This window comes from Magnolia sinica, chromosome 18 (assembly GCF_029962835.1).
Source record: "Magnolia sinica isolate HGM2019 chromosome 18, MsV1, whole genome shotgun sequence".
Lineage (NCBI taxonomy): Eukaryota > Viridiplantae > Streptophyta > Magnoliopsida > Magnoliales > Magnoliaceae > Magnolia > Magnolia sinica.
Genome location: NC_080590.1, coordinates 29,065,513 through 29,092,051, shown reverse-complemented (window position 1 = coordinate 29,092,051; position 26,539 = coordinate 29,065,513). Strand labels below are relative to the sequence as shown.

At 41.0% G+C, this 26,539-nt stretch overlaps 1 non-coding gene across 1 annotated transcript; it reads left to right on the top strand.

Annotated features, from left to right (window-relative positions):
* The first annotated feature begins 11,902 nt into the window (after positions 1-11,902).
* LOC131234077 (small nucleolar RNA R71) lies at positions 11,903-12,009 on the top strand. The gene has a single exon (XR_009165490.1). It is a non-coding gene; the product is annotated as a small nucleolar RNA R71 (small nucleolar RNA).
* The last annotated feature ends 14,530 nt before the right edge of the window (positions 12,010-26,539 follow it).

The window sequence follows — 26,539 nt, the reverse complement described above, 5'->3', positions numbered from 1 at the left end:
GCGTGAATACACAGTGGTCCGACTCCGTTCTGTCATACCCATGTTATAACATGAACGAGTCGAACTTCTTGTATCATTGTTTTGGAGCTTGTTTCAGCCCATACAAGCTCTTTCTCAACCTACACACTATATGTTCTTTGCCCTTGAATTCGAACCCCTTTGGTTGGTGCATGTAGATATTTTCTTCTAGGTTACCATGGAAAAAGGCAGTTTTAACATCTAACTGCTCTATCTGCACATCCATGCTAGCCGCCAACCCAAGCAACACCCGTATAGATGTCATCTTCACCACTGGTAAGAATATTTCCTCGAAGTCTATACCTTTCCTCTAATCGAATCCTTTCACTACAAGTCTAGCCTTAAACCTCGTTTGTGAATTCTTCTGCTCAATCTTCTTTCTGAACATTCACTTGTTGCTCAGAGCTTTCTTGCCCTTAGGCAATTTTACCATATCATAGGTGTGGTTCTTATGCAAGGATTTCATCTCCTCTTGCATAGCTTTCAACCACTCCCCCTTATGCTCGTCAGCTAGGGCCCAGAATAATTTTCTGGCTCTCCCCCATCAGTGAGCATAATGTACTCATGTGGTGAGTACCTCTTGGAAAGTCGTCTGTCCCTAAATGACCTCCTCACCTGTGGCTCAACAGGTAGATTAAGTGGGGGCTGCTCCTCCGATCCATCTTCTATAGGAACTTCCTCGTCCTCTACACCTTATTATACTCCTTTGTCATCAGGCACTACGGGAGGAATAACCGAATCCAGATCCTCTAGCTCTCCTGAACTAGGCCTCGTCTTTTCTGGCTTACAAATGTCTTTGATACATTAATTTTTTTTAAAAATCATATCTCTACTCTTGACAAGCTTCTTCTCAGTCGAATCCCATAATCTATAGCTGAACTTTTCCTCACCATACCCCAAGAATACACATTATCTGATCTTCATATCGAGCTTGGACATCTCGTCCTTTGGTATGTGAATAGATGCCTTGCATCCAAACACCCTAAGATAACTGTACGATAGATTTTGTCTAGTCCACACCTTCTCGGGTACTTCTCCATTCAACGGGGCTGATGGAAACTTATTTATCAAATACACTGTCGTGTGCATTGCTTCTCCCCAGAACATCTTGAGCAACTTTGCATGGGATAACATGTATCTGATTCTCTCTACAATGGTGCGATTCATTCAATCAGCCACACTATTATGCTTGGGGGTCTTGAGAACCGTCTGTTCATGCCGTATATCCAAGAACTTCCAATACTCATGGAAGTCACCAATGTATTCACTACCATTGTCAGTACGAATGCACTTTAATGATCTGCTTGTCTCTTTCTCTCGACCATAGCATGAAACAATTTAAACACACCAAAGACCTTATCTTTGAATATCAAAAAATAAACTTAAACCCTCCTAGATGCATCATCTATAAAAGTAACAAAATACAATGCCCCACCTAAGGTTTTTGTCCTCATAGGACCAAAAACATCATAAAAAACCAAATCTAATGCATGTAATTTATTAACATGAGAAGTAGATTTAACAAATGAAACTCTATATTGTTTTCCTGATAAATAATCAATATAGGTTTTGAGAGGTATACCTGTCACATCTAGAAGGAATCGCTTATTTACTAGTAGCTGAAGTCTTTTTTCACTCATGTGGCCTAGATGTTTGTGCCACATGTCAATAGCTGAATCTTCCACTGCGTTCAACCCACCTTTGCACATACTGACACTTGTCTTGTAAAGGGTGTAACACTTCTTTCCTCTGGCTGTGATCAACGAACCCTTGATGAGCTTTTAATGCCCACTAACAAATTGGCTTTCATAGCCATCATCATCCAACTTTCTCGTCGACATCAAGTTAAGGCGAAGGTCTGGAATGTGCCTCACATCTCTGAGAACCAATGTGCAGGCCACATCAATCTTCACACAAATATCACCAACCCCTACAATCTTCGATATGTCAAAATTACCCATCTTCACTGTCCCAAAGTCACCTAACTTTTAGTTTGTGAAGAAATCTCTGCGTGGAGTCGCATGAAACGAGGCTCTCGACTCTATCACCTAGTCGATGTCCTGACTCGTAGCCATGAAAAAAATATCATGATCTATTGAAAGAATAATTACAACGTCGCCATTCAAAGCGACCGCAGTGGAGTCTGATTCATCTTCCTTCTGGTTTCCTTCTCATTTCTTGTCATTCTTCTTCTTATGACTTCATGCTTGTAGTGGCCCTTCTTGCCACAATTTCAGCATTCAACATCCTTTCTGGTACTCGACTTGCATCTTGATTTATCTCGGGCTTTTCCAGCCTTTCTGTTCTTTCCTCTCCCTCGTTCTTGTGTCAAAAGGGCCTCTTGCTGAGTAGACCCCTGAGACTTCCTCCTTGTCTCCTCATTGAAGAGACAACTAATTACATGTTCCATGGACACCTTTCCGTCTGGCGCGGAATTACTCTGAGACATCACCAATGTCTCCCAACTATCTGGCAATGAGTTAAGCAATAACAAACCCTGTAATTCATCATCCAGGACCATCTTCATAGTGGTGAGCTGGTTCAATATATTGTTAACCTCATTCATGTGCTCAGCCACAGAACCACCATCTTTGAACTTGAGATTCATAAGTTGTCTTATTAGAAAAATTTTATTGTCGGCTGTCTTCCTCTCATACAATCCTTGCAATTTTAGTCATAGGCTAGCGGCTGAGGTATCCGTAAACACATGGTGGAATACGGAATCGTCCATCCATTGTCTAATAAACCCCACCGCCTTCTGGTCCATCTTCTTCAAATCATCATCTGACAATCCTTTGACTTTGTTGATATGCCTTGAATTAGAGAATACAAGTCCTTGTAATAAAATAAGTCCTCCATCTTAGCCTTCCATATAGTCTAGTTAGAACCATTGAGACTGATCATCCTTGATGAGCCACCTTCCATAATTCAAAACTGATCCCACTCTGTTCAACCAACCTGAACGCTCTGATACCACTTTATTTGAGATAATTACACAAAACCTTAGGATCTAGCCTACCAAAAAACCAGAATTATGGGATAATAAAGCAATGAAATAAATCAAAGCACAAACCACATGACACAAGAGATTTCTACGTGGAAAACCCTCAAAGAGGTAAAAATCACCGGACCTCGTCTAAAGCAACAATCCACTATGAAGTAGAACGTTACAACCGATTCCAAGCACACACCGCTTGGATCAAACCCTCTTCACTCATGCAGGAGTGGATAAACAATAAGAGAAAAAAGAAAATGGAGAGATCTCACCAATCAGGAGGACGTAGAAGCGTTAAGACGTCGACTGCGAAGTAAATCACTTCTACAAGCAAAATTCTCCATTGCACAAGCTTTCTCTCTCTCTTTTCTCTTTCTCTCACCTTTTGATATCACTAAAACCCTTTAAAAATCATTTGTATAGCTTTAGGAAACACCCTTGCATTCCCTAGAATAGCCCTAGGGATCCCTATTTATAGTTTAGGCAACTCCCTTTCGCACTTCTTGCGAAACCACCTCAAATTTACGTAGTCCGTACCAAATCTGGACAGAATCTGCATAACCTCGACTAGTCAAGCAGGGTCCTCGACCGGTCGAGTAGCTCGGACTGAGGAGGAAAATTTACATCAAATGAAAGTTCATTATTCTCTGACAAAAGATAGAGTTTTTGTTTAAACAACTCAAAATTACTTTATGTTCTTTTTTAGGACTATTTTATTGTCCCGATGTTCCATGTGCCTCGAATGAGGAAATTCTTGTTGCAAATGGTAACGTACAAAAATGGATTGATAATGATTATATATGTCAGAACAATATTTTCAACTTTCTTTCTGACAAGCTATATGAACAGTACTCAAAGAAATGGAAATCTGCTATGGAACTATGGGAAACTTTGAAAACAGTCTATATGGATGAAGAATCAGGAAAAAAAAAAGTTGCAAGTCGCAAACTACATTGAATATAAGATGGCCAATTGATGGAAAATTAATCTTAAATCAAGTTTAGGAACTATATATAGCAATTTTATTTTTTTTAATTTTATCTCATCAACTAGGATGACTTTAAAAAAAAATCATGTAAGTGTTATAATTTCTAAGTTGAACCTTTCATAAATGATTACCAAACTAAACTCATACATAAAAAAAGAAAACTTACCTCTTAAAGAGCTTCTTCATCATTGAAGAGGAATCCCACAATCATGAGGAGGAAGAGCCAATGGTGAAGGCTCACGTGATTGTATTAAACCTAATAAAAAAATGGCATCAAGGAAGAAAGATTTTTAAGAAACATAGAAAAATGATAAGAATGAAAAGAACCTTTTTTTAAAAAAAGAAAGGTGGAAAGATCCACCAGATTTTCATTAATGAGAAATTGGAGTGTACAATCATTTGGGTGGCCCCGACAAAAATGAACCGGGTTGCGCCTATCATATGTCGTTCCTACACAAGGTTAAAACAGGAAAAAGGCTCCTTAGGATTCCCTAATTGAACCAAGACCTATCCGGTCCAAAACCATCTCTCCTTTGGAAAGGAGAGGGAGGTCTGCTGGAGATGTGAAGATCCTATTCGACTGGGAGGCGCTGCCCAAACGAGCCAAAATATTAGCCGCTTTGTTAGCTTGTCTAGGGATGTGCTTCAAAGAGACGGAGGTCAAATACATGTTATGATCGAGATTGAATTTCCAATAGTGGATAATCCCGGGGGGGCAATTCCACCACTACACTAGAATCGCTCTCAACTTCAATCCTATTGAAGCCTTTTTCTAAGCAAAGATAGAGGCCATCAATAAAGGTGTACACGAACTGAGCTAGCTCGGTTAGCTCGCTCAACTCTACTCAAAAAAGCTCAATTCAACTCGGATCAAAGCTGAGTTCAAGCCGAGTCGAGCTGATTTTTTGAACTCAAAATTGAGTTTGAGCCGAGTTCAAGTTGGCCCCAATTCGACTCGAGTCGGATCGAATCCAGTTGGAATCGAACTTGGATCGAACTAGTTCGGTGACTCGGTTACTTTGCTATTGATGTTGCTTACCAAGTGTTTGATAAAATGACTCAATGAAGTGTGGCTGGTGGCAAGGAAGGTATGTACATGAAACAAATACCATTTTTTTCTTGGTTTTTATGTTGCTTAGAAGGTGTTTGATAAAATACCTGTAAAACCATTGCTTCTATTTTACATATAGTGGGATTTTGAAGATGCATTCTAGGTGTTTGTGGAAATGCTGCATAGGGGAACTCGGATCGATCTCGGCTCGAAGTGGCCCAAGATGCTGACCAAACCGAGCCGAGCTAGCCAGTCAGGCTCGAGGACCGAGCTAAGCCGAGTTCGAGCTGAGGTCAGCTAGTGGTCGAGCTGAGGCCAGCTTGACTCGGTTCGACTCGATGTACACCCCTAGCTGTCAATCACTGCTTTGGTTTCGACCAGGAAATTAGATCCAATACCATAGGCTTTGGAAAAGGCAAAAATCAGATCGCCCCTGACGTCCCTAGCGACTCCCCCACTACCTGAAAGGCCCCCCGGGTTCCCCTTGGAGGAGTTCTCCACATTGAGTTTAATCCATCCAGGATTAGGCCTGTGCCATTTGACAATGGAAATCGGAGGTTTTGGGTAGCAACTTGGCGAAAGCCCTAAGAAACTGAAAGTAGCAGAGGAACGCTGGTCAGGGGGTGGGGGATTAACTTGTTGTGCCCGATACTAATGAGCCATGTGCAGATGTTACGGATGATGGAAGCTGGATTAAAGGAGATTTCTTCAAATTTTTTGGCATTTCTGGCCCTCCAGATTTCCTAGCAGATTAGTGACGAGGCCAGCCCACGAATAGTTCCAGCGGTAGAGCTGAGGTTGGCCGCTGACCACCATTGTGCTGCGTGGCCCACAGCAGTTTGGCCATCTAAGAAGGAGATGGAGAGGAGAGTAGAGAAGTGGCGCCACACCTTGTTGGCGAGTTGGCCTCTAGTGAATAGGTGGTTGAGGCGCTCTTCTTGGCGGAAAGAGCCTGGCTCACAGCAAATGTAGGAGGAAGCCAGGGAGGCACCCTTCGACTTAACGTTACAGTCAACCGGGATAGCTTTGTTGAGGATTCTTCACATGAGCATCGAGATTTTTGGGGGGAGAGAGGGTTGTCAAGTCCATTTGGTCTAGCTTAGGAGATGGCCCTGCTGACGAAGCAGGTCTCTAGCAAATTTGAGGCTGAATTTACCCGACGAGGTTCTAATCCAAACCACCAAGTCAGGCCCTTGTTGAGTGGAGATGTTCTGCTAGGATGTGGTCGAGGATGAACTGAGGAAGGGAGGTGAGAGGTGGGGAAAATGGTGTTGGGCAGAATACTGGTTGGGCCTAGGATGTCGTTGACCCTCTGGTTAATCTGGTTTGGGGGAATTTGGGATGTGGACCAATCTCGAAGGGGGCACAAGCCCGTCCAGTTAGACCGCCAAAAGCTACAGCTACCATCTTGATGTTTTATTTAAACCAACATGATTTAAATGATTTTTAAACTCGCAAGTATACGAATCAGATGTAGATACGGTACGTATTACGAGATCGTTCCCACGAGGACTGGTCGTCATAATTCAAATCTATGATTCTCCTTAACTAATCCAACAAATAATGGAATGAATTACTAAGCATAATTTTATGAAAAACAATTAATTAAGAACAGGGAAGAAAATTCAATCAGAGAGAGGGCACTAGGACTTTCGAATCCACCCCTAATTATCCTAACCCTTGTTTTGTCTGTTGATTCACCTTGATCTAGATTGATACCACTTAAATAGAGAAAGCACAATCTGTATCCTTAATCGGGCATACAAACTGTCTAATTCCTTTAAGCAATGCCATGAATGACATATCCCATATCCTTGGTCGGGTACATGGAATGTACATTCATTAAAGCACCCTGTTTCTTCCTCTATAGGAAACTTGTTCTTGATCAGACACAAGTACCTATAATAAGCATCCAAACAACATCCATATATATACTTTAATCAAGTTCATAGATGGAGAAGTATAGAATTTAAACCCATAAAGCCCACTTAAAGAAAGAAACAAATTAATTGAAATTCAAAGTAAATCAACCAATACAAGAGCTAATCAAATTAGGGGCTTCATCTCAGCCCTAGCTGAAAGATTAGTGACCCATAAAATTCATGAAAAATATTAAATAAAATTCATAAAAATTAAACACCAAACCAATCGATCTCTCTCTTCTTTCTTCTCTTTCTTCTCTTTCTTCTCTTCCTTGCTCTAGATCTGGAATCCCCTGGTTCTCAATCACTTTCCCACGTCCAAAACTCCCCTTCTATAGCTGCTGGTAGGTGGCAGAGTCGTAGAAGGACTCGAAGTGCAATTTTTCGCAGCCGTGATCGGTGGGCCCCACAGAGGCATTTTCTGGAAAATCTACCCCGTCCATTGGTTTCAGCTCGAAAAATCAGTAAGAATTGACTGGTTTTGGGGTGGATTCGGTGCTGCCCACGTGGCTTTCTGTCTTGCCGTCCATCCTGCGTTTGTACGGTTAAAACCGATCTATGCTATCATTTGAAGTTTTCGCCACCTAGGCAATGCTAATGGCCGCCCCAGGAAGTGGATGGACGGTTTGGATTGTCCATTTGGACACTAGGTGGGCCCCACAACCGACGACCGCGGTCGGGTTGCGGAGACGCTGGACGGCTCTGGACTTTAGTTCGTTCGGTGCTCAGGCAGTGCACATGTGCACTGTGTACACACGCTATAGATATAGGTCCACTGTGATGATTTCGAGAAATTCGCACCGTCCATCCTTTTTCTCATATTATTTCCACCGTCAGGACCAAAATTGATGTATATCCAGATATCCAGCGGGCCCCACTTAATGAATTAAGGGGCTGATCTGGCCGTTAGACCACTTCCCGAGATCGTCAATGGCTGAAATTTAATATGTACGGTTAATTTATGGTCCCTATCACGTGTATGAAGTTTCGAGTTGATCGGATGGCGGGAAACATGTGATCTTGCATTCTGAACCCTTTTCGAGCCTCTTTATCGTGCTTTCCTCAGATCCCATGCGTATAAAATCTTCACTATTGGTTTTCTGGAGTCCATCCCATGCTCTGGAGACTTTGGATCATAAAATCCATGCCTTTAACATCAATTTTCAATACACACTCCTGATTTCATCCTGTAATAAAAACACGAGTAAAACACTCCATTAAGCCTCATCATGTACGTCAATTTAGGCAATTACTGGGGTCTGATATGCAATATTTGACCCTGATCACAACCCCCAACCAGCATTTTGCTAGTCCCGAGCAAAACATGCGAAAAATAATTTTAGAAATAAAAGACGATTCCTGTAAACTCAAGTGACTTGTGAACAGATAGCTGAGATGTGAAAATTCTAAGATTCATGAATGGTAAGTAGAATTTTCTCCTGAAATCAAGCTCACAGTAAACTTCATAATCAAGTTCAACATATTAATCCATTAATTAGAACATTCCTAAACATTGAGTTCCACAGGTGTATAGTATAATCTCAGCTTACAATCATTAAGAGTTCCAATGCTAAAATTGGTAATTAACAACAGAATTCCTGACAACCAACACTAGCATTGTAGCTTAACCTTTCAGCCTTCATATTTTTGATTTTCTTTATGAACAGTACGCCAAGGAAGGGAATCAAATCCTCATCTATAGGGAGCAAACCTATGGTGAAAACCCATCGCCTTACTTTTCATTCATTTTTTTATTTTTATTTATTTATATGTCAACTATGGAAAATCAAATCTACACCTATAGGGAGCAAACCTATGGTGAAGAGTTAGCCTTTTAATTCTTCTTTTTACCAAGTTAATCATTCAGTTATCGAACCAAAACCTAATGTGTAAGCGAGATGTGATATGTGAAATCATGGCTCAATCAATGTTTTACAACTTCTAATCATGGGTTAACAATTCAAAATTGACTGTGAAATCATGCAGATGGCCGAATCCAAGAGTCATAAGTTAACAACATCACAAATCTTATAATGTTAAAATCACACTATCCTTCAAAATCACTTTGAATTCAATAGAAATTTCAAAAAAAATTTTAAAATTTTCACAAATTTTTGCTCAAGACCAAGAAAATACTGATTAGGTGCCCTAATCGCCCACCCCCAACCTAAAATCTACATTGTCCTCAATGTAAAAGAAATAAACAAGCAATGCACATGGGACAACGAGAATAAAAGAGGAGTGATGAAAAGATAATACCTGGATGGAGAATCAAGAAGCTTTCTCAAAATTTGTGAAAAATTTCAACGTAAAAGCGAGTTAGCACAAGAAAGAAATCAACATAAGCAAAAATAACAAAAACAAAAACAAAAGAAGATCCTACCTATACCACTTTCGCAGGTGCTCTCGATTGCATTTAGCGCATGCAACAAGCCTTTAAACCCCTAGGTTACCCCTAGTGGACGAGTTGTAGTCTCGTGAGGGTTTGCAGTAATGTTACCCACAAACATTGAAGTAACTAACTAAGAAAAATGAAAATGAATGAAATAAAAAAACAATACAATAAAGCAAAAGGCTGGGTTGCCTCCCATGAGCGCTAAGTTTAACGTCTTCAGCCAGACAAGAACGGACCATGAATGAAATAATCTTTATAACCAGGGTCCGCCAAAGAAATTACCTCAACACTTTCATTAACCAATCCCAGACAAGTGATGTGAGTTCCCATGAACTGTGCTATCTGAAATAAGGCAACTGACACTGTCGTCAAATAATTTAAGGACTTCTGCTCGAACGACTTCTTCTATGTTAGGATCACGCTTCCTTTGCATGTTATGCGATATTACCACAGCATGATCCATCCATACAGTGGGGCATACTCCCTGGATATTTTCTATCTTCCGTTCAATTGCTGCCTTATATGCTCTAAGAACATTAAGCAGCCTGCTCGCCTTTGTCTTCTCAGAGTTACAAACTGTGCTGTCAGGAAGAGTCTCAGAGGGATGAAGAGGTTCCACTTTCGCTCTCCATTTTTCAGTCTCCAATATAGGAGTAGAGTCGAGCAATGCATTGACTTCATGGATGGGACTATCAATGTCAAAATCCATGCCCGATTGTGCTAAGCAGGTCTCCAGAGGATCTTCAAAAGATGTACGGAAGGAGTCCTGCACAAGGCTCTCGATCATGTCCACTTCAAATATGTCATCCAAATCTGAGGGTTTTGTCCTGCATTAAAAACATTGATTTTAATATTCATTTTACCAAAGTACAATTTCATAACTCCATTCCTGCAATTGATAATAGCATTAGATGTGGCCAAAAATGGACGACCCAAAATGACTGGAATCTAACTATGAAGATTCTGGACAGGCTGAGTATCTATAACTATGAAATCCACTGAAAAATAAAATTTATCAACCTGGATTAACACATCTTCAATAACACCCCGGGGCACCTTGACAGATCTATCAGCTAGTTGTAATGTTACCTTAGTCGGTTTCAACTCACCAAGTCCTAGCTGCTCATACACCGAATATGGTAACAAATTGACACTCGCCCCTAAATCAAGTAATGCCTTCCCGATCTTATGATCTCCTATGCCGCAAGAAATGGTGGGAGCTCCTAGATCCCTAAATTTAGGAGGGGTGTTATGTTGAATCATGGAGCTGAGCTGCTCTGCAAGGAAGACTTTCTTATGAACATTCTGCTTACGCTTTTGAGTGCATAAATCTTTAAGAAACTTAGCGTAAGCAGGGACTTGCTTGATAGCGTCAAGCAACGGGATGTTGACTTGCACTTTTTGAAACACATCCAAGATTTCATCAAAGTTATTTCTTTTCTTTATTGGTGCCAGACGTTGAGGAAAGGGTGCTTTGGGCACATAAGGTGGCACGTTAGTGGCTCTTGGAGAGTCAGAGAGCTTTTGGACTTTGGATGCATTGGTATGACTCTCTGCTTCATCTTGATCTTCTGTTTTAGAATTTGAGTTATCCCCAGGCATCTCTATTCTGTTATCAATCTGCTTGCCTGTCCTAAGGGTAGTGATCGATTTGGCCTGTTCATGATATTGCCCTTGGTTGGAATTAGAGTCAATCTCATACTGTCCCTTTGGATTAGCCTCAGGTTGGCTAGGGAACTTGCCCTTCTCTCTCTCACTCAATGTGGCAGCTAGTTGACCCATTTGTACTTCCAGCTTGGCAATGGATTGTGCATTTGCATGTAAGCTTTGCTGGTTGGCCAGTAAGGTTTGTTGGGTGTCTTTTTGGAATTGGAGAGAACTCTGCATGAAAAGATGGAGTGTATCCTCAAGAGATGGTTTCCTTGATTGTGTAGGCAGTTGTTGATATTGTGGAAACTGTTGAGGTTGTTGACTGCCAACTTGGAGGTGCGGTTGCATGAGAGGATTTCCAGATGGTCCTCCTTGTTGTGGTCCTTTTGCCCAAGAGAAATTTGGATGTCTAGCCCACCCTGGGTTGTATGTGTTCGAGTAAGGATCATTCCCAGATTTTTGAAAAGTGTTCATAGCATGAACTTGTTCAGAGAGAAGTTCTGGGAATGCTGCACCAGATGGACAAGACCGCATAGGATGGGACGGACTAGAACATGTGGCATATGCCTCGACTTGAGCTGTTTGTGGTGGTCCACTATTTAATACCAGAGCATCAACTTTCTTTGTCAGGTTATCAAGCTTGGCGCTCAGCTCTGGTATGACTCCTATCTCATATATACCACCTCTCTTTTGTGGTTGGGGACTTCTGTCACCTCTATTTGAATAATCCCATTGCTGGGAATTTTCGCACAAGGTTTCAAAGAAGTTCCATGCTTCGACATCACTTTTGGTCATGAATGACCCTCCACTGGTGGCATCAACCATGCGACGGTTCTGTGGTGTCAAACCGTCATAGAAGTACTGAACTTGTTGCCACTTCTCAAAACCATGGTGAGGATATTTAAGAAGCAAGTCCTTCCATCTTTCCCAACATTCATGAAAGTGCTCGCCCTCTTTTTGTGTGAAGTTAGTAATTTCTCTACGGAGGGCATTGGTTTTGTGAACGGGGAAGAACTTGTTTAAGAACTTCTTAGACAGTTGGTCCCATGTAGTGATAGATCCAACTTCTAGAGAATTCAACCATGCTTTCGCCTTATCCTTCAAAGAAAAAGGAAACAGGCGTAGGCGGATCGAATCGTCTGAGAAGTTTTGGAACTTAAAGGTGGAGCAAATGTTTAAGAATTCTTTCACATGATGATATGGGTCCTCCTTATCCAATCCATAAAAGGATGGCAACAATTGTATGACTCCAGGTTTAAGTTCAAAGTGTGCTACCGTAGTGGTTGGCAACACTATGCATGAAGGCGCATTAAATTGGACAGGAGCTGAATAATCTTTGAGAGCTTTAACTTCAGTCTCATTCGCCATTTCAACAGGATTATTTCTCAATCTTTCACGAATTGTTCTTTCAATCTCAGGATCAAACGGTGCTAGTTCTATATTCAGAGATCTACGTCCTAGCATAAACTATGTTATTGCAATGTAAGAAAGAAAACTAAACTAAGAAGCAACCTAAGAGAAATAAAACTAGACCTAGAAACTAAGAGATTCTAAAACAAGTTAAAACTATGTAAATAAGAATGGGAAGAAAGAACCCGGAAAAGGAGATGATTGATGTATGAAGAATAGGGAGCTCCTCCTTTTGAAGACAATGTTATTTAGCAGCTTCCTTCCTCAATTCCTGTAAACAAAAAGAAAATAAAAATAAATTAAATTCCTAAAATAATGCTAGGAAAAAAAATCCTAAGCAACGGTTAATTTCTAAAAAGAAAGTTTGTAATTTTAGAAATAAAAACTAAGTTAGTTTCTAAAAAGGGAAAAATTTCTAAAACTAGAAAATAGAAAGTTACTTGAAAGAAGAATCAGAATCTAGAATTAGAAAATAGGAAATTTCTAAAAATAAAATAAAATAGCCTAGAAATAGAAACTTCTAAAAAAATAAAACCTTAATTCTAAAAATAGAAATTAGAAAGAAAAAAAAATAGAAAATTTGGAAAGAGATTACCAAATTAGTAGTGTATGTCAGGTCCCTACAAAACAGGAAATAGGTTAGTTTCTAAAAAAAAAAATTTAACCTAAAGGTAGTAAGAACCTATATGAATTATGATAAGAGAGAATCTTAAATCCAATTGGACCGAAACAGTCCCCGGCAACGGCGCCAAAAACTTGATGTTTTATTTAAACCAACATGATTTAAATGATTTTTAAAATCGCAAGTATACGAATCAGATGTAGATACGGTACGTATTACGAGATCGTTCCCACGAGGACTGGTCGTCACAATTCAAATCTATGATTCTCCTTAACTAATCCAACAAATAATGGAATGAATTACTAAGCATAATTTTATGAAAAACAATTAATTAAGAACAGGGAAGAAAATTCAATCAGAGAGAGGGCACTAGGACTTTCGAATCCACCCCTAATTATCCTAACCCTTGTTTTGTCTGTTGATTCACCTTGATCTAGATTGATACCACTTAAATAGAGAAAGCACAATCTGTGTCCTTAATCGGGCATACAAACTGTCTAATTCCTTTAAGCAATGCCATGAATGACATATCCCATATCCTTGGTCGGGTACATGGAATGTACATTCATTAAAGCACCCTGTTTCTTCCTCTATAGGAAACTTGTTCTTGATCAGACACAAGTACCTATAATAAGCATCCAAACAACATCCATATATATACTTTAATCAAGTTCATAGATGGAGAAGTATAGAATTTAAACCCATAAAGCCCACTTGAAGAAAGAAACAAATTAATTGAAATTCAAAGTAAATCAACCAATACAAGAGCTAATCAAATTAGGGGCTTCATCTCAGCCCTAGCTGAAAGATTAGTGACCCATAAAATTCATGAAAAATATTAAATAAAATTCATAAAAATTAAACACCAAACCAATCGATCTCTCTCTTCTTTCTTCTCTTTCTTCTCTTTCTTCTCTTCCTTGCTCCAGATCTGGAATCCCCTGGTTCTCAATCACTTTCCCACGTCCAAAACTCCCCTTCTATAGCTGCTGGATGGCTGGGGTCGGTGGCAGAGTCGTAGAAGGACTCGAAGTGTAATTTTTCACAGCCGTGATCGGTGGGCCCCACAGAGGCATTTTCTGGAAAATCTACCCCGTCCATTGGTTTTAGCTTGAAAAATCAGTAGGAATTGACTGGTTTTGGGGTGGATTCGGTGCTGCCCACGTGGCTTTCTGTCTTGCCGTCCATCCTGCGTTTGTACGGTTAAAACCGATCTATGCTATCATTTGAAGTTTTCGCCACCTAGGCAATGCTAATGGCCGCCCCAGGAAGTGGATGGACGGTTTGGATTGTCCATTTGGACACTAGGTGGGCCCCACAACCGACGACTGTGGGTCGGGTTCCGCGGACGCTGCAGCGGCGAGAGAGAGAGACGGGTCAGCGCTCTCGCTGACCGTCCCAGCGGTGCGGTGCGCAGCCGGTGCAAGTGTGCACGATGCACACTCTGCATACACAGGGCCCACTGTAATGTTTTTGAGAAATCTGCACCGTCCATCCTTTTTCTCATATTATTTCCACCGTCAGGACCAAAATTGATGTATATCCAGATATCCAGCGGGCCCCACTTAATGAATTAAGGGGCTTATCTGGCCGTTAGACCACTTCCCGAGATCGTCAATGGCTGAAATTTAATATGTACGGTTAATTTATGGTCCCTATCACGTGTATGAAGTTTCGAGTTGATCGGATGGCGGGAAACATGTGATCTTGCATTCTGAACCCTTTTCGAGCCTCTTTATCGTGCTTTCCTCAGATCCCAGGCGTATAAAATCTTCACTATTGGTTTTCTGGAGTCCATCCCATGCTCTGGAGACTTTGGATCATAAAATCCATGCCTTTAACATCAATTTTCAATACACACTCCTGATTTCATCCTGTAATAAAAACACGAGTAAAACACTCCATTAAGCCTCATCATGTACGTCAATTTAGGCAATTACTGGGGTCTGATATGCAATATTTGACCCTGATCACATCTCCCAAAAGCAGCCGAGAGTTTTCCTCAACTAGGTGGAATAGCCGAGAGTCTTTCTTCCAGACAAGAGAGCTGGAGGCTTGGAGGGGAAGATTATCAGGCATTTGGTCTGTGATGTCGTGCTTAGAACGCATGAAGGAAGCCCATAGGCTAGCCTTGTAATCGTGGCAGAGAGTTTAGGTTCTCTTGAGTCTCATTGCTTCCAGAACTTCTCTCAGTGGGTTAATGCCCAAACCACCCTCAGTTTTCCAAAGGGAAATGCGCTTCCAGCTGATCCAGTGGAGGTTCTTTTTACCTTCAGACCAACTCCAAAAGAAATTAGCAAATATTTTCTCCAACTTGGCGAGAGTTTGATGCAGCACCTTAGCTGCCGCAAGCGTGTGAATCGGCATGCTGGAAAGGACATGTTGGATAAGAGTGGCTCTCCCCGCCTAATTGAGGAAACAACCCTTTTAGCCTGTAACCCGAGCTAGGATTTTATCAACCATAGGCTGGAAAAAGGACGATCTGATTTTTCCTTTTACGATGGGAACCCCGAGGTAGGTGAAGGGCGTAGAAGCTCTCGATATACCTGATATGTTTTCCACCTGGCGGATGCGAATTTCTAGCATGTTGGAAGGGAAAAGGATATTACTTTTCCTTTTGTTGATTTTGAGGCCGAAGATTGCAAGGAATCTATTTAGGAAGATCAACAGGGCAGAGAGGGATTTGCGGCTGCCATTAGAGAAGATTATGGTGTCGTCGGCAAAGAGGAGGTGGCTGATGAAGAGCTGCCCCTGGAAGTTTTGAAGGGCATACAAATGTTAGACTGGAAAAGGGATTTGAGGCCGCAGTTGAGAGCCTCCATGACACTCAACGACAAAGGGTCTCCTTAATGAAGGCCCCTCCTAACTTGGAAAAAACCCTCTCGCATGTCCATTGAAGAGGACCGAGAACCAGGTACCCGACTAGCATTTTTCTACCAAAAGGGCCCGGTGTTGGCTGAAGTCAAGATGGAGAAGTAAAACCTTGAGGAAGTCCCGGTTGACCCTGTCATAGGCTTTCTCAAGGTCGATCTTCAATATGATATTTCTACCTCGAACCTTCTTGTTAATATCACGAATAAGCACTTGGGCTAAAGCAATACTATCTGCAATAGATCTGTAATGCCCAGTCCAACCAGAACAGTGTCCTGAGGCATCCACGTAGGATTTGCCGCAAGACCGTTCACTTAAACCGCTCATGTATGGGGTACCACCAACAAATTAACCCTGGTTAACCCATTAGGGTGGACCAGTCTGGTTATGATCGGACCGTGTGCGGGCCGTCAAGCCAGATAACCTATTTATGCATGGTAACAGCCTATGCGGGCTGTGCAACGGCCAAGGAAGGTCTCAAAAATTTAAAAATTGGGGAAACCGCAGATCCCACTGGGCTTGTGGTCCATCGTAAACCACAAACTCAGTAGACACCTAGAAATTAATTATCTACACCGTTCCAGTGGCACTTGCCAAACGCAACTCACCCCAGCCTTGACCCAAAGGCTAGAATTGAAATCTGGCACTCTTAAATAAAATGGAGATATAAGTCTTACAGTCGTCGAATCTCTTCTATATTTACGGTAAAGGCCTAAAATATTTTTCTATGCTTGTCCACAAAATCTAGAACCCGTTCGTGAAACGGTGACCGTTGATCGCAAATCAGACCCGTACGGTAAAATCCCGCATTCGTTTGCCTTCAAATTTTGCACGGCCCTTCATCGGGACATGGAACACCTATCCTATAAATTTCATATCTAGGGGGCCATCAGAACCGCCCCAATGGTCAGAATGGACCCCACAAGGCCACTTAAAGATCGAAACCGTGCAACAAAACCCTGCGCCCGTTCGTCCCCAAATTTTGCACAGCTCCTCATCAGGTCATTAGGCACCTATACATCCAATTTGATAGCTTGAAGGGTGATAGATCAACCCCAAAGACAAAAAGGGGTCCTAGAGGGTCATTGTAGGAATAATGTCAGAACTTAAGGCCATTTAGCCAAAACCTAGGAAATAAAACGCTCTTTTTGTGATCCTTTGTTTTGAGCTAGATGTTATATGTAATCCTAACATGCAAGTTCCTTTGACTCTGAATCTCTACGAATCCACCTGCAAGTTGGCAATCCTAGGTCATTTCCTAAGATCTCAACGTTCCATAGGTGCAGACTATTATTCTTAGGTGGCCTAGCACTAATTTTAGTATGAAGCTAATGATTATGTTTGATTGGGTGATATATTTGGATAATCTAGAGAAAACCTAGGCAAGACTTTACATCTTAGATCCTCCCAATTAACATGGAATGATTATGGAAGGTTGTTGTTCCTCAACATTATTGGGCATGGATTTGGTGATTGCATGTAAATTTCTTATTTGATTTTTGCACAATGTTTTCTTATAGCATGTATGACGAATTTGGTGATTGCATGTTCATTTATTATCTAGTTCATGTACAATGTTTCCGTATAGCAAGTATGATACATTAACCCTTGTGAAATTTGTGCCATGAGATATATGAAATTCTTGGCCTCCTCACTAACCCACACCACACACATACACATTATTTCAAAAAATTGCTAATAGTTGCATTCATAGAGAAATCTAATTTTATATGTTCGATGTGTGAGTGCATGACATCTCTTATGTTAGATGATAAATTCTGATTCGTTGAAGAGCTAATGGATACCCTCAAATCCCTAGGTTGGTCAGGAAATTGAGGTGAGAGAAGGTGGTCCCATTGGTAGGATTGCCTTAAGGTTAGGCCGGTGGATTTGGGCGAGTGCGGATAGGCGACAGTAGTTGGACTACATGGGTCATTTGTACCCGATGTCGTATGTCTTGTACACGCCCGGACTCACAAGGTCTAGTCCACGTACTGACCAACCATGTTTGTTAACCCTGTCTGCCCATACTTGTATGGAACATGGAACACCCTTCAACCATTGGAGCCCATTGATAACCAGTCGAAACCAATCCACTGACTCGAGAGCCAGGCATGGCGGAATGGGACACTGTGTCCAAGTTGTCGGCCTACACTGGGGTAACAAGCCTCTCCATAGTGACCGCGAGTGATCTCACATCTTAGCACTTCCCGTGTGCTTGAAGTCGGGGATGGGAAAACCCAACGGGATCAAGGATCGCAGGATCTTGGCCTTATACGTTGAGGGGTCTTAGCCTCATAACCAATTGAGGGCATTAATATTGTGGGGTGTACTAGTTTTTCCAATCTGCTGTTTGAATAGACTTAATTAAAAATCCGGCTCACACGATCACAATTGTATCGCACTAGTTAGGTTGGCGACTCGGCAGTTGAGGTCGCAATGAGGGAGTGTTGGTCATACGCGATCGTTAGATGGAGTCGCTCGAGGGAGTGTTGTTGTGAGGTCATGCATCATATCATTTCTCATGCACATGCGTTAACAAGAGTAGTTAGGTATTTATAAATATTTGTCTTTCATTAAATTCATCATGAAAATGATACTTGTTGTAACTTAAGACTAATAGCACTCACTGAGTTGATCACTCACTCCTACTCTAGGACGGTGTTTTAAAACACCAACCAAACTCTTCAGTAGCTGCAGGTGGTGATGAGTTCGAGGAGCCGAGCGGCGCTAGCATTGACGAGGAGGATGAGCTGTCCTACTTCCATCTGATGGGCGGCTTGTCATAGATTAGCAGCCTATTTTGGATCGCTGAGTGGTGGACTCAGCACACTATTCTTTTGGACATATCATTCTTTTGAATTTTTGCTGGGCGACGCCTTGTACTACCCCATTGATATTATTTTGGACTTGTATACATTTAGCCACTTCCATTTTATTAGACTAGCTGTGATTGTGATTCATGTTTCAAGTAATTCCATATTGCTCATTTAACCTGATTAAACGCAAAACAGTAAAATTAGTTATAAGTAATACCTGGGAACTTGGGAGTCAAGTGTATGCACGACCCCTAATTTCCAGGGCGTTACAAAATCTCCCTTGGACGAAGGCCATCTTTTCTTTAGAGATCAGCTTGGGCATGATGGTGTTTAGCATGGTTGCAATAACCTTAGAGAGCACCTTGTAAACACAGTTGCAAAGGCTAATGGGGCGAAAATTTGAGAAATTCCTAAGAGAGGATTTTTTTCGGGATGAGGCATAATAGGGTGGCTGAGAAAGCTCGGGAGATCTTGCCACCATGGAAGAGATATTTTGCAGCCTGGAGAAGGTCATGGCCCACTATATCCCAGCAAGAAGCAAAAAATGCGTCCAAAAATCCGTCAGGGCCAGGAGCTCCATCAGCGAGGATATTGTGACAGCTTTCTTGATTTCCTCCAGGGTTGGGACAACTAAAAGAAGATCGTTATCTTCTTAGGAGACAGATGGAGGGAACTGGTTGAGGAACTCGCCAATTTCTGCAGTGGGTTCAGCTGAATATAATTTGGCAAAGAAGCAGTCTACTTCAGCTTTCATCTGAAGATGATTGTTTGTTAACAAGCCATCTTGCAGCTCAATGTTGCTGATGTGAGATTTTCTAATGCGATCCTTCACCACAAAGTGGAAGAATTTGGTGTTTCTATCTCCATCTTGGAGCCAGGTGTTGCGAGATTTTTCCTTCCAAAAAATCTCTTCAAGGTGTTCCAGGCGAACCAGATTATCCTTAACCTTGTTGAGGTTAATCAAGTGATAAGGATCTGGGTTGTGGCTAACCAATTCTTCCAAGTGATTAACAGCTTCTTCTGTATTCTTGATTTGGGAAAATATGTTGCCAAAGACCTCAATGTTCCAACTCTTGAGGGCCTTTTTGGTGTTCTTCAACTTATAGAGGAGGGAGATCATCGGGTTGACGAACTGAGCAAAAGTCCAAGCTTGAGATACAACCTTCTGAAAATCCTCATGACTAGTCCATATTCTCTGGAAGCGGAAGGGGCGAGGAGAAGGAGGAGGAGCTGGGGGAAATGAGAGGATCATAGGGGACTAGTCTGAGTTGATGCGAGGCAAATGCTGGACTTAGAATCGCGGAAATAGATGCAGCCAATCAGGGGAGCGTAGAGCTCTGTCTAGTATAGCCCATTTGCAGTTTAGGCCTTTTCTGTTGTTGCACCAAGTGAACATATTACCTGAAAAACCAACATCAATGAGGTTAGCTTTGTCTGTGGCTTCAATAAAATTGAAGGAGCCTTGGGATGCTAGGGAGTTGCCTTGATCACCAATGCTAACACCGAAAAGCTAAAAAAGAATACTAAAAATTGGAAATATGAAAAGGATGAAAATATTGTGATAGTAATCATAGAAGTCAACATGGTTGGAGGGGATGTAGAATGATGGATCGACACAAGAGCCATCTATTACATATGTAGTGACAAAAATATGTTCACCTCTACGTGTTAGTGGGAGATGGTATGAACATATTTATGGGTAATTCATCCTCATTCCAGCGTGTTTAGCTTCCTTTCTTCTATGGTAATAAAATTCTTTTTTGGAAAAAAAAGGTAGTCGGAAAAGGCTTTGATGAGCTGAAATTCATCTTTGGAAAAAAAAAATTGATCTCTTCAAGAAATATTGCATGTTCATGATATCAGGAAGAATCCCGTTTTGGGCACACTATTGAGCAAGCATGTTTTTAAACTAATTTTTTAATTGAACAAGTTTATACTTTATAGAAATGGTGTTCTATTAGAAAAAATTTATGCCATGAATGGAATGTTTAAACTCAATATTACAAATGATCACAACCAAGAACGCTGATCACATTGAGAAATATATTGCTTGCAGTAAATGTTTAGATTAAGGCAGTTGAGGCGGCGGGGTTCGGTTACTGTGGTGCATGTCCATCGAGAAGGGAACTTGCCGCAGATTTTTTGGCTCATTTTGGTAGTGCTTCTCAGTCTCAGGTTTCTTTCGAGAATCTTTTAGATCTTCCTCATCAGGTTCGAGGTAACATTTTTCTAGACAAAGTGGGTTTAGGTGCAATCACAATGGTCTGATCCACAATGGGTGTTTTTTTGTAATTATTTTGTCTGATTTCAGGTTGGGGCTCCTGTTTTATGTAAAGGAGCTTCCCAGTTGTAAAGGTTTTTTGTGATGATCAAAGATATAATTTTTTGAAAAATATATATATATATTGCTTGCAGTAAATGTCGTATAACAAGAACCTCATGTAAAAGAGTAGCAAGAACTTAAAAAGATTCTTGAATATGTACAATAACTAATACTTAGTCTAGAAGGAAAAAATGTCATTTCATCACCTTTATAAGTGATGTTTATGGATACAATTATATTTATTTACTTAGAATTAAAGATGAAGCTTATGAGAAATTCAAGGCATTTAAGGTTAAAGTAGAAAACATCCATAAAACCAAAATTAAGAGTACCCTTGGAACAAACAAATGAGAAAAATATACAGAAACTGAATTAAAGATTTTTATTTTTTTTTAATGAAGGAATTAATCATCAAATTACTTCTCATTATACACTTCAGCAGGATGGTGAAATAAAAGGAAAAAAATAGAACCTTAGCTAAAATAGTCAATACTAGTTGGTTAGCTTAAGTGCATCACCTACACTACACCAAAATTGCTTATTTGGAACGGGTAAGTTTTTTGTTCTGGAACCGTTTTAAACCGTTCTAAATATGGAATTGTTTTAAACTGTTCCAGAACCAAACACGAATAGTTCCCTAATCCAACCCTAACCTCCCTCCCTCACTCCCTCATTCCCAATCTCCCAATCTCACCTCCCTCTCTCCCGCTCCCCACTCCTCACTCCCGATCTCTCTCCCACTCCCTCACTTCGTCCCTCCCTCCCTCTCAATCCCTCTCCCCATCTGTCTCCTGCTCCCTCACGGATGATCTCCATCCGTCTCTATCTCTCTCACTCTCTCTTTCACTCCCTTCTCTCTTTCTCTCTCACTCTCTCTATTTCCCTCTCTCCCTCTCCCTCTCCCTCTCCCTTCAAAAACAGCGAGCCATTGATCCGATCAAACTTCTGATGACCGGATTTCACAAGTGTAGAGTGGCTAGAGTTCGGATCCTGAGAAACAGCCTCATTTTCATATTCCTCTGATATTGTGATGTTTTACTGTTATCACAGGTCTCGAGAAAGTTCACTAGTAAGGTTGAAGGGAAGATGGGTTATAAGGATTTTGTTTACTTCATGTTGTCTGAAGAGGATAAAATCATCAAAGCCCGGTTTTAATGGAGTTGGTAGCTTTCTAACTCCGTATTCTGTGAATATATGGATTTAGCTGCAATATTTTGATTGATTTTTATTTGTCACCCTTCAAAAAAGAAAAAAGGGCATCCATTTGTCTCCGCAATTGTTTTGCATGATTCCACCCTTCATCTTGTATTTTCTTTTTTAAGGTCACTTTCATCTGGTATTCATTAGCCAATATATTTGGGATACTGTTTCTTAGAATGAATTCTTAGGGAAAAAAAGAAAAAGAAAAAGAGTAAACCGCAGTTTTTTCCTAGCTAGAGGAAAGAGTTGCTTGTAGTATTTTGCATAGTTTCTTCTAGCATGAAAAAGAGTAAACCGCAGTTTATTGTTATTGTTGTTGTTGATGTCTAGGAAGAATGTCGTTAATGCCATTTGAAGTATTTTGCAAGCTTGTGTAATATTTCTTGGATCTTCACTTGACTGTGTTCACTAATTGTGATGATTCGAAATGGAAGCATGCTTCATTAGTAGCCAAAGGAATTTTCATGCTAGAAGAAACTATGTCAAAGATTAACCCCACTGAAGAACAGTATCTGAAAATTATCCTTCTTTGGGACCATTCAGAAAAAAAAAAAAAAAAAGCAAAATAGTAGGAACCTTCTTCATTGGGAAGAATACAATTGACCTTTGTGAGCTTAAGTTTTTTCGATTGCCACTTGAATTTGCTCAGTGTGCTGTATGACCTTCGAGCAGATTGTCTGTTAGAAACTTAGAATCAGTGGCCTTAAAAGACCTGAGGTTTGCTGAATCAGTGGCCTTAAAAGACCCAAGGTTTGCTAAGTTCATACACATGTAAAAGGGTGCCCATCTACACATCACTATGTACTAACAGGGCATATGTCCATACGCATGTAAAAGGGTGCCCATCTACACATCACTATGTACTAACAGGGCATGTGTTTGAAATCCAAGCCATTCATCAGGTATGTCACACTGTTTAGATTCCCTTTCACATGTATCAGACCAATCCTCTCCTCAAATAGCCATAGTCCATGATGTTAGACTATGAATGATGGCTCACAAAAACTTGTCTAAATTGCACGTAGATCCCTGTGCTAATGTTCACAGGTGAGAGAGAGAGAGAGAGAGAGAGAGAGAGAGAGAGAGAGAGTGTGTGTGTGTGTGTGTGTGTTAATGGCTAAGCATTGTTTTCCACGGTGTAGCCCACTTGATGAGTGAACAAAGCTGATTTTTGCATAAGGTGATCCTTGTTGCGGGGCTAAGCTATTGGATGTGTTGGATCAGGCATGCATTCAAGGGGATGGAAGTATTCCATTAGACGGACTATAACCTGTGGTCCAACCAGTTGGACTTGAGACCTACTCATATATATATATATATATATATATATATATATATATATATATATATATAGTGCGCCTGACAAGGCCAGCGTGGCTGTGGGCTGACCTATTAGCTTGGATTGTGGCCGAGCCTCGTCTTACATGCATGTCTAATCAATTTTTAGGTTAGACTTGTTGCCTCTTGGTTTCAGATTTGGTCACGTGGTTTGTACGGACATGTCAAAATTAAATGCGTGGCTCAATTCAAACCGAACAACTAAGACCCCAAGCGCAAAGATACGCAGATACGTCAAAATCAATAATCATATGTGACTAAGATTAAATAAGATCTGGTTGCCTATTCAACAACTTGCACAGTGTTGTTTAAGACAATCAATCAATTATGAAAGGGTAGGGTTCGTCATCTGAAAATGAGTTGCACATTTGCCTTCCATATGAAAAGACTTTTTAATTCAGATAAAACAAAAGAAATTTCTTATAGTTAGCTGCAAAGAACAACTGTAAAGTGACTTTCTACATGGAGAACTTGCTTGATATTCGAGCCAAGTCCAACATACGAGCGTAGACCCAAATTACAACTAAAGTTGACAAGTACTTGATTACTGCTACTGATTACACTAAGGAATGTAAATTGATATTTGTATTTTCTCTTCATCCAAGTTGGAGTAACATTACAAGCAAGTTGCCATGGTGGGTGCCTTTATCCCCACCATTTCTTATGGTGTGGTTCACTTAAGCTTTGCATCTGTCTCATGTTTGGGCTCATGTCCTTAAGGGTCCTTTGGATACTACCAAATATGTTATTTATTTATTTATTTATTTACTTATAATGGATAAGTTACTTATTTTAAGTAAGTTTGGTTTATGATTAGTTATAAATAACTGTTGTGGATAAATATGGTTCAACCACCTTCAAGGTCGGCTCGGGCTGACGAGCATATGATCATGTACCATCTCACCCAGGGAGGCTAGACTTCACACCCCTAAGCATGGTCCTTGGCAGTATGCGCTTTCGAGCTCTCATCTACGTATCTCACAAGGATTGTCTTGAAGCGCTCGGTCAGAATAAACTCAGGGGATTGATCAACTCAACAAAGTCGAGGGAGGAGCTCATCGAGAACGAAAGGAACAGTCAGAAAGACAAATACACCTCCTCTGCTTGGAAAACTCAACGACCCAAACGAACGAGGGCTCGGTGAGTGCTAACCAATATAAAAGTTCCGAGTTGCTCATAGCAATCCCTGGCCAACTAGCCGACTAGCTGGGCTTGGCTTCAGCATAAACAATCGTGGACTTAGTTCAGGTCAGTCCCAACCGTCTGTGATGGTCAAGCTAAGGAGATGCCAACGTGTCAGAGACGTGTTGGACAATGTTCAAGAATATAAGGAAGCTCGTCCACATATGCCGAATATAGCGATAGCCTTCCCTTTATAAAGAAGGTCTTTGTGATGTCCAATTTCTGTAGCTTTCAACTTCTTCATGAATCCTGATAGTCTCTTCGGATTACCCATATATGGGTTTACGTTGGGTTTTTAACCCAGAGTGAAGTAAGAGGCCTGGGTTGTGTCAACTTATGATGTGTCGACCTACCTTCTTAGCCAGGCGGCCAACCTTCCTCTGATATGCATGATTCTAGAGTAATTGTTAATATTCATCACTCGCGCACATCTCGCATAACGGCTGAGATCGTGCCTAAGATCGTAGACTACCCTGTCCTAAGAGGCCTGGGTTGTGTCAACTTATGATGTGTCGACCTACCTTCTTAGCCAGGCGGCCAACCTTCCTCTGATATGCATGATTCTAGAGTAATTGTTAATATTCATCACTCGCGCACATCTCGCATAACGGCTGAGATCGTGCCTAAGATCGTAAACTACCCTGTCCTACCCGTGCTATAAATAGAGGATCCATCTACATAAAAAGGTACGCAAAATCTCTTACTCAAAACCTTCAACACTATCAAACCCAGATTCCTAGCCTGACTTTGGCATCGGAGGGTCCCCTGCTCTAGTCAGGGTCTCCCTTGTTTCCCTCCTGTGCAGATGCTCGGATGTCTGAAGAGAGCTAGAGGTTCAGATTCTTGCATCAACAGTAACTATTTTATTTAAAAAGTATATAATCGCTTTAGTTAACTTTTTAAATTTTTCTATTTTTCATAAGTCACTAAAAAGAGGCATAAGAGAGATAAGAGAGGAGAAGTTGATGACTAAACTTTTTATTAAACATACTTATCTTCTTAATAAGTAGAAATTAAGATAAGCTATTAGCTTATTGTAAGCAACTTATAATCCAACGAGGCCTTAAATGAACTAGCAAAATGGATGGAAGTAGATATAACACATACACTAAGGTGAGCCCAATCGAGCCTACGGCTGCGAATCTCCTGCACCCCTGCTGAAGGCATTCCGTGTCCCCTTACGCAAGGGTCAGCTAACCTGCACGCATGACTCATTGGCACATGAGATGGGTCATCTATAGGGGTGAACACGAACCGAGCTAGCTCAGTTAGCTCGCTCGACTCGACTCGAAAAAGCTCGATTCGACTCGGTTCGAAGCTGAGTTCGAGCCAAGTTGAGCTGATTTTTTTAGAGCAGGCCCTAGCTCGACTCGACTGGGATCGAATCCAGCTCGAATCGAACCGGTGACTTGGTTACTTTGCCATTGATGTTGCTCACCAAGTGTTTGTTAAAATGACTCAACGAAGTGTAGCTAGTGGCAAGGAAGGTATGTACATGAAACAAATACCCTTTTTTTCTTGGTTTTTCTTAGTTTTTTTGTTACTTAGTAGGTATTTGATAAAATAACTGTAAAACCATTACTTTTGTTTCACATATAGAGGGATTTTGAAGGTGCAATCCAGATGTTTGTATAAATGTCTTAATGGTAAACTCGGCTCAATCTCAGCCCGAGCTAGCCCGAGCTGCTTATCGAACCGAGGAGCTGGTTAGTCAAGCACGAGGACCGAGCCAAGCTGAGCCGAGTTCGAGCTGAG